The sequence below is a fragment of the Nannospalax galili genome, unplaced genomic scaffold, assembly GCF_000622305.1.
Source record: "Nannospalax galili isolate Female #2095 unplaced genomic scaffold, S.galili_v1.0 scaffold5, whole genome shotgun sequence".
Taxonomy (NCBI): domain Eukaryota; kingdom Metazoa; phylum Chordata; class Mammalia; order Rodentia; family Spalacidae; genus Nannospalax; species Nannospalax galili.
In genome coordinates this window covers 3,575,387-3,587,271 of record NW_008353126.1, presented here as the reverse complement: position 1 = coordinate 3,587,271, position 11,885 = coordinate 3,575,387, and the positions used below count along the sequence as shown (strand labels likewise).

General features: G+C 42.3%; 1 pseudogene; it reads right to left on the bottom strand.

Moving 5' to 3' along the window:
• Positions 1-3,241: 3,241 nt before the first annotated feature.
• LOC103747878 lies at positions 3,242-3,909 on the bottom strand (annotated as a pseudogene).
• Between the last annotated feature and the right edge of the window lie 7,976 nt (positions 3,910-11,885).

The window sequence follows — 11,885 nt, the reverse complement described above, 5'->3', positions numbered from 1 at the left end:
GGAACCACTCTATTCAAATGCCTATTTCCAGGCACCACCCAGGAGAGTCCAGACCATAGGTGGATGCAGAACCTAGGCCTCTATATTCTTAGTAAGTCCCATGTGTTTCTAAGAATTCCACGATGGACTATATAAACAGCTCCAATACTTGTGTCTACAACATAGAAGGTTCAGATATTTATTGAACAAGTACTTCCACAATAGCAGTCAAAACAGAATTTTTCCATTTAAGTGAATATTTTTATCTAATGTAATTAACCTAAATATATCCCAAGGTCACTAGTTATCTGGACTATTTCTGGAGTTTAATCACTTGAAGATATCCTGGGAAGGCACCTCTGGGCATGGACACAGGTGCATCTTGCAGATATACTGGGGTCCCAGGGTCCCCTCTGGGATAAGCCCCAGGCTGTCTCCAGATGGCTGGATGATCAGGAGCTACCTCCCTCCTCCCTCCCATTCCAACATACCTCAAGTCAATCTTCCCTGGGAGTAACTGTCCCCTGGACTTTAATTGACAAGAGAGAGGTGCTCTTTAAAGAGAAAACACAGCACAGAGGAAAAAACAGAGGCCCAAACACTGTTCCACCCAAGGTCAGTCACTCCCCAGGTGGCCTGGGTGAGTTTCTTCACCTGTTATGCTGTCTATTCCTGAAGAACCCTTCCAGTTCTGATTGGACCTAGTGAGAATTTCTGGTTTCCTTCTTCCTCATCAATCCTGAAAGGAATAATGCCCTGTGTAGAAGACACTCTCATATATAAGGCATGGTACCAGGTGCTAGGGACTAGGCATTTAGGAGATGTCAGGCTTAATAAGTTTATAGTCAGGGCTGGGGGTGTGGTTCAATGGTAGAGCAATTGCCTAACACTTGAACTGAGGCCCAAAACCCCAACACCAGTTAAGGATGGGGCGCGAAGAAATTCCAGACAGCATGGAAGGCATGAGTAAGCCATTGGTGGGATAGAGAGATGTTTGCCAAACCTGAGGAAGAATTAAATCACAAGAAGGCAAGCCTTTCAGAACCACACATTGAAAGAAAAAAAAAGAACACCTTTTATCACAGAGATAGAGTCACAAGATATGAACTTGTAAGCAACGAGAGCAATGTGTTCCCAGGACTGGCAAACCTTTACCATGCGCGTTGCTAACTGGCCACAATCACCGACCCACTCCTCAAATGGGGAGGTGGCAGTTCCTTCAGGTCATCTGCAGCTGCCTCTAGGCCTTACATGAGGGCCGTGACTGTCAGAGATGGACCCCCATGTGCCAAGCATGGAACCACAGGTAGAGGTGATGGGACATGACAACACCAGGAAGGTACGAAGAGGAGAACATACTTTTCAGCTGCGGGTTCCTTGAATGCCTCCACAGAGCTAGTGGTATTGGAAGAGGGGTAAGACTTGGCATGCAGAAAGGAGCCCAACAATGGGAATGACATAGGCACACAGGCTGGAAAGCAGTGCTGCCGCTGGGGAGACACGGGACAGATCTGGCAATGGTGTAGAGCAGCCCAGGCAACTACCTCAGCAGGTAGAGAAACCATGCTGGTCTTCACAGTGAAGTGGTCAAAATCTAGTCAAAGGTCTGCCTAGACTCACCCTATGGCCAAAGGCCTAGGGCCTTCTCCCCTGAATTAGTCAAGTTCTCAAGTGTTAGGGTCCTAAGGATCAAGCAGGATCAGGCTACCTTACCTCTGGAGACTGCAATTAAGCAAAGAAGGATGGGCTCCAGAACAAAACCCCTAGGTCAGATGGTGAGAAATGAGGTGCCGCCCAACCCTACAGCATGAAATCCTGGCCCAAGTACCCTTTCCTGACCATGGTGGTTGTCTTGATGGGTTCATCTGTCCTGTGCAGGAGACACATCTTCAATGCTATGGGGGAAAGTAGGAATGGAAAGCTATGGTGGGTTAGGCATGGGCTATCCATAGTATGTAGGAAACAAAAGCAGAAGAGAGTGGCCAAGAGCCTCAGAGGGAAGGACACTCTGGACAGAGAAGATAGTTTGAGCAAGACCACAATCAATATAGTTAGGAAGCTGGGTGTGGTGACACAAGTAATACTCAGGAAGCTGAGGCAGGAGACTTGCCATAAGTTTGAGGCCATCTTGGGCTACATGGTGAGTTTAAGCAACAGAATGAGATCCTGTCTCAAAAACAAACAAAACAATACAAGAAGAAGATAAAGTGTTCAGCCACGGACACATGCACCTATAATCCTAGCACCCTGGAGATAGAGGCAGGAAGAGTCTGAGCTTTGAGGCTAGCCTGGGTGACATAACAAAGTTTCCAAAAATTAAAAAGTAACAGGTGCATGTATAGGAAAGAGAGGTGAAGCCACAGAAGAAAGCCAGGCTCACAACAGAGCACCACCAAGAAACTGGAACTCGACTCTGTAGACAACACAGCACTTCCACAAACCCCTAAATCCTACATCATTCTGATAGTCACTAAGCTTAGGACATACACAGGGAGCACTGCTGTCCTCTCACTGCCCTTCCCCCACTAGCATCAGATTCCATCTTTTAAGAGCTCCCACTCCTCCTTTCCAATAATCAGACTTTGCATCCCTTTTGTACAACCAACGGGTCAAAGGAGGCCAAACACTAGGTCAGGAACCCAATCCTGGACAAGAGGCAGGTGATAAGGCCAGAAGATGGAAGAGGTGGGAGCTGCTAGGGAGGCAGGCTGGTCTGTCCCAGGACAGAACTGTAGTCTCCTCAGATCATATTGGTACCTCTTAGAGCTTTCTCTTCCTCAGGAGGAGGAACCTACCGCTTACCTAATGGATTCAGGGTCCTAAAGGGCAGGAGGAACACGGGGGACCATGGGGGACAAATGATGGTTCCCACTGAGGACCAGATCTGATTGCAATACTTAAACGGTATTGAGAAATTGCAATACAACCTCTTCGACACTTCGGGAGCGCTGTCTACCAGATCTGGCTCAGGAGCACTACGGGTGCCTTCAAAATGAACAGCTCCACCCTCAGAAGCCAAACAATATTAAAAGGAGTGTAGGCTCTGAAGGCGTTTATGAACTCTGAGGCATGCTGATCCTTCTCCAGGAGGCATAGCTGAAAGAAGCAGGGGATGAACTAGTCAACACTGCAGGTCCACTTCTGCTCCAGCAGAGCCAGGCTGACTCCAGGACACACCCCCGGACCAGATCTCCAGCACTCTGAAAGCACACGCAGGGCAGGGCGGAGGAAATTAGGCTACAAGCGATGGACAACCAAGCGCTCACAGGAGTCTGCTGGGACTGCGCAGAGATACCACGTGGGCCAACGTCCAGGAGCCCACAGCTAGGACACCGCTCACCTTGCACGTGAAGCCGGAGGCCGGCGGCAGGAACTCCCGCAGCAAGGCCTTGGCCACCTCGCGGCTGGCCTCCTCACTCACGAAGTGTAGGTTAAGCACCTCGTGCGCCTCGAACTTGGCGAGGCGCAGCAGCGAGCGCAGCGCCAAGCGGGCCTTGGCCTGCAGGGCCGCGTTGTGCTCCGCCTTGGTGAACATCATCAGCAGGTGATAGTCCAGCGGCCCGGCCCCGACACCCTCCAGGCTCTTGGCCTTGACGCCCGAGGCCGGAGCCACGGAGCCCCAGGCCAGCTCCGGCGCGAGCGCTGAGGGTGCTGCGTTGACCCCGGCGCGGGCCTCCTTCAGCCTCTTGGTGGCGCTGGAGAAGGTCTCACGGCCCGAGCCCAGGTAGTAGAAGGCGCACACCGCCAGCGCCGCGGCCAGCAGCAGCGCGCAGTAGTGGGAGCGCACAGCACCCAGGCGCGCCATGGCCCGAGCGCACGCGGGCCGGCCTCGAAGAAGGCCCATGCGCCGCAGCCGCCCGCCCAGCTGCCAGGACCACGAAGACCCGCACTCCACGGACCCCTACTCCAGAGCGAGCCGGAGGCCGCCATTGCGGGGGCGGAGCCACGCTTCCCAGAGCCAATCGCGGGCACGGATGCCTGGGAGGCGGGGCCAACGCAGGCCCGGCGTCCGGCGACCGCTGGGTCCTAAATTACGAGGGATTAGACGCGATGCTTTTTGGGCTTTCCAGCTGCCATGGAGGGAAGAGCAGGCTGAGACTCCAGCCTGGAGAATGCGCGCCAGGCAGTCCTGGGAATCCGCGCTATACCAGGCCTACCCAAGAGGCTAGAAAGCAAAGCTGAGGCTGAAATAGTTGAGGCACACCAAGTAGGCCCTTCAATTATGTAAAGATATGCTGGACTCCAGATCATTTTCTCTCTCCCCATTTTCCCTTACTTTTTAGAAGCTTTAGCTGCCAAATCCTTCACCTCTTGGGAGACTAGCTAAGGGCCAAGGAACTTAAACTAGAAAGTTCCTTCCTGTTTCACACAGAAGCTTATGACACCCCACGTGGAAATGTACACCATCCACTTCACATTTCAGGGACAACTCAGAGAATGTGTATGACCAGCAAGCAGAGGGACCTTGCTGTTCAAAACATCTTAACCATGCAGAAGGCCCCTGAGAATCAATTTGTTTTATATTTTTAAACAGGCTTTAGTCACTTAATGAAAAGCCTGCCCTGTCTATCCCAAGGGAGTTTTGAAAAGTCTCAACTGGGGCACATTGAGGGGACTCACCCAAGGTCACAGTGCTAACCTGTGGCAGTTTAAACCCTAAACACTCAGACATTGCCAGTAAGTAGAAATTCATTAACTTCAAGTTTTGGTGGTATACTAAGAGGTTTGTTTTGGAGGGTTTTTGTTTTGGCTTATGCTTCACATCCAATTTTAATTCTATGATTTACACTTTTATAATCAAATTGTCTTATTGTCTGCATAATGCAGTTTAAGTGCCTGGATGTTTTGGCCATTCATAGCCCTGTCAGTCATGGCCTTGCTCCTTGCCCTTGGCATCCTGAATCCCAAGTCCAGGATGCCACACTAGAGGCCAAGGATTATTTTGGCTAGCCTGGGTTTTTTGTGTTTCCATATGAAATTTGAGATTGTTTTTTTCAGTTTCTGTGAAGAATTGTATTGGAATTTTAATGCGGATTTTATTGACTCTGTAAATTGCTTCTGGTAGGATAGCCATTTTCACAATATTAATCTTACCAATCCATGATCATGGGAGTTCTTTCCATCTTCTAGTAGCTTCAATTCCTTTCTTCAATGTCTTAAAGTTTTTATTGTACAAATCCTTTACTTCCTTTGTTAGATTTATGCCAAGATATGGTATAGATTTTGAGCTCTTATGAATGGGATCGTTTCCCCAATTTCTTCTCCATATGTTTTGTAGTTGGTTTACAGGACAACTACTAATTTTGGGGTTGTTAATTTCATATCCTGCTACTTTGCTGAATGAATTTATCTGCTCTAGGAGTTTTCTTGTGGAGTCTTTAGGGTCTTTTATGTATGGAGTCATATCATCCTGCCACTGGATCTTTGCGACTAGAGTGTGGCAAAGATCTGGGATGGGATGGGATTCCCATGACCCCAGGAAGTCTGAGAGCTAATATGATGGAGTGCTATCAGGTCTCAGGGATGGAGCTTAGGATAGCAAGTCTGGGACAGGGAAGGATCCTGGAGAACTAAGCTGGATTGAGAGCTGAGATGGTGAGAGTGAGTGTTTCATCCTACCAAGACTGGAGGGGTGCACAGAACCCCTGTGACCCAAGGAAGTCTGAAAGCTAAGATGGCAGGGCACTAGGGAGTGTCCTCTACTAAGAGTTCTTAAGTAAACATGTATAGGTGGTCTGCATGCTTGAAAGAGATGGAGGGGAAAACTCACACACACAAATCCTCCCAGCAGTCTATGTGAGGCTATCATCATTCTTCTGTGTGGGTGAAGCCTACATTTTCCAGCATCGCAATCATTTTAAGGTCTGTCCTTTTCAGTTGAAGCAATGCTTCTGAAAAACATCAATCCTCTGAAACATGCCTGATAAGCTCAACATAGAACTATTTACCGTGGGAGGGCAGAATGACCACAGCTGGTTATCTGATGCCCATAACTCCATGAGATACTATTTACAACAGAGGAAACCAACATTCAAAAAAGCACCCAAATCAAGGTGACCAGTAAGTAAATGCAGCCAGGATTCCAGCCCCAGGCTCACCACACCCAAAGCACAAATTAAATTCAGTAAGCAATAATTGAAGCTTTGAATTGTATGTATTTTGCCAAAACCTCTGTATGATCCTGGCTAAGAGACAGGGAGTGGACAGTCTACTCTTATACATCAAGCAAGTTAGTCACTCTGAACACAAGCATTCCCAGATATAAAACTAGGCAATACTACTATCATAGTTATAAAAACAATATTTTAAGTGCCTAACACTGAATGTATTCCAAAGACACAAAATTTGTCAAAATAAGTATAAATATCCAACAAATATAAAAATACTTTAGCAAACATAAGTTTTCTGGGTTATTTATAAATATTAAACCCAAAATCTCAAATAATTAAGTGTCTAAATAATATGCTTCTGCAATTGTGCCGTTTAGTCATCACCCCCTCACATGTACAACATTAAGAAGGTGTTGGGGGGGGGTTGTTGTGTTTACGCCTACAACTTATTTTAGATTTTTTTCAAATAAAGCTTTATTTTCAGACATCTGCCATGTCACCAGTCCTTGAATTCATGCATAAGAAACAACTAGTTAAATTTTACCTAGGAAGTCAGAAACTACCCAAATACTTTGCTTACAATATTCCCACTACTTAATGCAACATGTGATGCACCAACTGAGCCTTACAAATACACCTACTGTGAAACCAGCATTTTCTTTCTTTCTTTTTTTCAGCATTTTCAATTCTAGGAATTCATCCTAAGAAAATAACATGTATCTGCCAGTTCTGGCTTTGTTCCCAGTTCTTTGACCATAGAGGAAAATTAATGTTACAGCTTCCTAAGTATACTGCAGAGCAAAAAACAACAACAAAAAACCACCAATAACAACAGTCAAAAAACCCAGTGGATTCATTGTAGCCACTCAGTTATTCAACTGATACTGAGTACCTCTAATACCAAGCACAGGTGCACCTAGAATACAGCAGTGAAAAAGCAAAACCCCAGCTCTCATATATCATTCATTCCAGCCGGGGAAAATGACAAGTGAAACTACTGTCTCCATTTTCAGCCTCAAATAAGTATGTCTGGGTATATCATCATATGCCTAAGGAGGCAAAGATCCTGATACCCACAAAACCCTGAAATTAGTTTAACTTTGGCCAAAATCTCTTGATTTAAGACCAGAGATTAGGCAATTGGTTTTTCATATTGTGTAATTTCTGTGTTTCAGATTTTGGCTTATGTGACCACAAGGATGGTCTTGAACAACTCCCCATCTACTATGTGGGCTAGTACCATCCACAGTAATTCCATGAATGCCACCTATATATACCTAATCCCACCTTTGTGGGCTAGTACCATATGTAGTATCTATGTAATCCCATTTTTGTGAGCTAGTACCACCTGTAGTATCTATCTAATCCCATCTTTGTGGGCTAGTACCATCCACAGTAATTCCATGAATGCCACCTATATCTACCTAATCCCATCTTTGTGGGCTAGTACCATCTGTAGTAATCCATGAATGCCACCTGTATCTACCTAATCCCACTTTTTGTTTTTGCTGTTGCAAGGACAGACTCCAAGAGAACAAGAAATAGTCTTTTTAAAATATTTATTATTTTTTTATTTTAGGTGTATGAGTGTTTTGCCTGCAAGCATGTGAATGCAATGCCCTCAAAGGCCAAAAGAGGCCAAAAGAGGGTGTCAGATGCTCTAGAACTGGAGTTGTGGATCATTGTTAGCCGCCATGTGGGTGCTAGGCATCAAACTGGGATCCTCTGGAAGACCAGAAAGTCTTCTTAACCACTGAGCCATCTCTCCAGCCCCTGTCTTTTCTTTATTCTGAACAAATTATCTGATATGCTGAATAAACCTTAAAAATATACCAACATATCAAACCAGCATTTTCACTTGTAGGGATTCATTTTAAGAAAACAGCAGTGTACTAAAATATTTAGCTGTAAGGTCTAGGTTTATTATAGGAAAAAAGATATAAAATAATCATAAATGAGATGCTAAAAAATTATGTAGTCACTAAAAGTTATGTATTCAACAAACTACATGTGAATAATTTTTTAATGTAGAGAAAAACCTATAAATTTAAGAGATTCAAGATATATAACTAGTCAACTACAGTGTATGGAATTTTTTTGAATTAACTCAGGAAAATGGTATTTGAGACAATGGGCAAAATCTGATAGTTTTATAGTTTAAGGAATAAATAATATTAAATCACTACACAATAATCTTTTTAGAGATCCACACTGAATGATTTTCTGGTGAAACAATCAGGAATTTAGTTCAGGAAAAATCCAAGAAGGGAGAGAAATAGGTGGGAGTTGGGTCAATATCACCATGAACCTATAGCTACTGAAATTACATTTAGATTTTTCATAATTAAAAAAGTACTTCCCATCTAAGTGAAAGAAGCAATGCTGTCCCGCCGTATCGAAAGTCTAGAAGGGCTTCCATGCCAAGGCAGCAGCTTCCTCACCAGCATTATCCAAGGGAGCTTTCTGTGGTGAGACCCTGTATCAGCTGTGTCCAGAATAGTCACTAGCCATGTGTACTTTACTGAGCTTTCAAGATCTGGTACTGTGAGTGAAGAACAAAGCTATGCATTGCCTAATTTAAATGGGGATTTGTGGGGACCAGAGAGATAAATTGCTTGCCACACAAGCAAGAGGAGGATCTAAGTTTGATTCCTAGGATCCATGTAAAAAAGTCAGGCATGGTAGCACATGTTTGTAATTCCAGCACCAGGGAGGTAAAGAAAGCAGGATCCCTCGGTTCACTGGCCAGGCAGTCTAACCTAATTGACAAGTCAAGGAGAGACATTGTCTAAAAGAAACAAAGTGGACTGTGTTTGAGGAGGAATGACACCCAGGGATGTACTCTGATATACTCTGGTCTACACACAAAACAAACAACAACAACAACAAAATGTTCATGTGCACCTGCACATACATACACCTACAAACACATGACCATGCACACATGCACACACACAAAATAGACACTGTGGCTAATGGGATTCCATTTTGGACAGCATAAGTAGGTACAGAATTATGGATTTTTCCCTTCACTTTTTTTTTATATGTATGAGTATTTTGTCTGCATGTATGAAAGTGCACTTGTGTCATGCAATGCCTGCAGAGGCCAGAAGAGGGCATTGGATCCCCTGGAACGGGAGTTATGGACTGTTGTTAGCCACCATGTGGATGTTGGGAGCTTAACTCCATCCTCTGCAAGAGCAGCCAGTGTTCTTAATCACTGAGTCATCTTTCCAGCCCAGATTTTGCTTTTTGTGAGATATAAGTGTCTGTCCATCTGTTTTCAGGCAGGTTTTTGCTACATAGCCAAGCTGCCTTTAATTTTCCTGCTTCTGCCTTCCTGAGTATTGGGATTACAAGCATGCACCATCATGCCCGGCCCTTTTCAGTTATTTAAACTTTTTTTCTTTGAATGAAGATGCACTAGTTTTGCAATAAGGAAAAATACTAGGGAGTTTGCTTTTGTTTAACACATTTTACTAAAAGTTCTCATCTTTACAAGACTATTCTGAAAATGAAATGAAGTTGAACACAGCAAAATACTGAGAAAAGTTTATGTGTCTGCTTTCAAATAACTTTTAAGAAAAGGAAATGGTGATTGACTTCTAGTTCTGATTTTCACCTCTTCATTCCTTTAAGTGCAATTAAATAAGCAGGTTTTTACTTGTTTACTAAAGGATGGAGTGTAGACATGTCGCCTGGATTAGACAGGTTTTAAGTCAATTATAATGATAAAAGTAAAGAGCCAAATAAACTTCTGTGGTCTTTGGTCAATGCATTATGGGTACAACACCTCTGTAGTCAGAAGAAAATATTTAAGGGATTAAAATGAATTTCCTTATTGAAGTAATTAGCAAGCATCATCAGTGTGAATCATTTGGAAGGACTGGAAAGAAGACTTTAAATGGAACAGATGTTAACAGATTTATCTACAATGTAGTTCAAAAGAAAGTCTAAGCATAAAAAAATTCCAGAAATGAGATTTTTTATTGGCTTATTATTGTAAATTTTCAGAATACAAAGTAATTGAGTATATTTACAATTCTTACATAATGTACATTTTAGAATAACTATAAAGATAATGTACTTTGTTCCATTTACAATGACAAACTACGGTGAAACTATATTCATGAATTAGATACAAATCCTCTACATACTAATAAAAAGTAATGGAGTGTTGGTTATATATTCTTTAAAATATGCCTTTTCACAGGTAGCAAGAAATAGTACATGTAATCAGTCTTTATGACTGGAATGATCCAGAAGTATCACAAAGCACAAGTAAACAAACAAAGAAAAGTAGCTCATCATTTCCAAAAGTTAACCTTTAGCCATTGTGTAAAATAAACGGTGCCAACAATTTCTATAATATAGCAAGCTTTCCCTGCTTAAAGTTACCACCAACATAGGGCTGAGGAATGAAGGAAATCTCAAAAATAAGATCATGAAAAGGCCGATACGGAGAAAATTGTATTTAATCAAATCTTGCTTTGTCAACACATGATCCTATTTTAATTCATGTAAACAGAATAGGATGCCCATAACAATCATCTTTCTAGGTGTCAGGATTCAGCCAAAAGGAATCCAAGCTCCTTCTGGTTATCGTCCATTTGAAAACATCAATAAATTGATAAATGGTGAATTTAACTTTATAATGTATTGCTCTTAATTAGGAAAATATTGGGAGAAGGGAATAAAAAAATCTAATAAAAAAGACCTAAATACATAAGAAATTTAACAATAATATTTTAATACTGTCATAATCAGTTTTTTTAACATTTAATCTAAGTAAAAAGTAATTTATTTAAATCCTGGAAATTTAATCATGACAAGAAACTATCAGTTAAGTCTAATAAATCTACTTGAAAAGAAGAAACCACAGCAAGAAGAGAGTCCCAAGAGGCTGGCTGAAGGTCAGCACTAACTCACACAAGGCTACAGAAGCATGATGAGACAGCCAGTTATAAACGGGAGGTTTACGTCCACATTAAAAGATAAACTACAATCTATTCCTATGTTTGCCCATCCTAAAAGGTATAAAATAAACTGGAAAGAGCACAACATTAAATAACAATTAACAAACGATAGAAAATATAATTTTTCTCATTTTAGATGTTGAATTAAAATATGTAAAATATTTATTGTAAACATTATAAATATTTTTAAAATACTATTTGGATAGTCTAGGATTTTAATTTCCAAGAAAGTGTAAAGTGCAGATTATAATACAAAAATACCACACGATTTTACCATTCAACACCAGAAGTAACTTAAAAGGCACAGGTTCTATATTCAGGAAGAAACAGGAAGGAGGATCTAGCAGACGCTAATGCCAAGTGGTTACAGATAGCACCAGATGAGCGCTCTCAAGTACAACAGCAGCACAATGGTAATATATGGCTTCTACAACCAGAAATGCAGACTTTGTATACTGAGCTCTGAGTTTCTTTACAGTTTTCTAGTTTTTGATTTTAAATCATCTAGTCCATATTACACAAGCACGTTTTTAGGAAAGCCATTGTACCATGCAAAACTAATTAGAAAACCTTTCATTCACTGGATTGGATGCTTCCCTGAAGGGGAGTATTGGTGCTGTAATATCATTGGCTTCACTGCCTGAATATGTTTAAAAGGTTACTACAATACAAAAGGAAGTCTCCATCTTCACACAGACACAATTTGTTAACAGTTTCTAAAAACAATAATTAATGCAGTTAATATTCTACCTTCCTTAGACCTCAGAATGTATATCAAAAGCAAATGTTAAAAGAACTGTAGTTTGGCTACTTAACATAG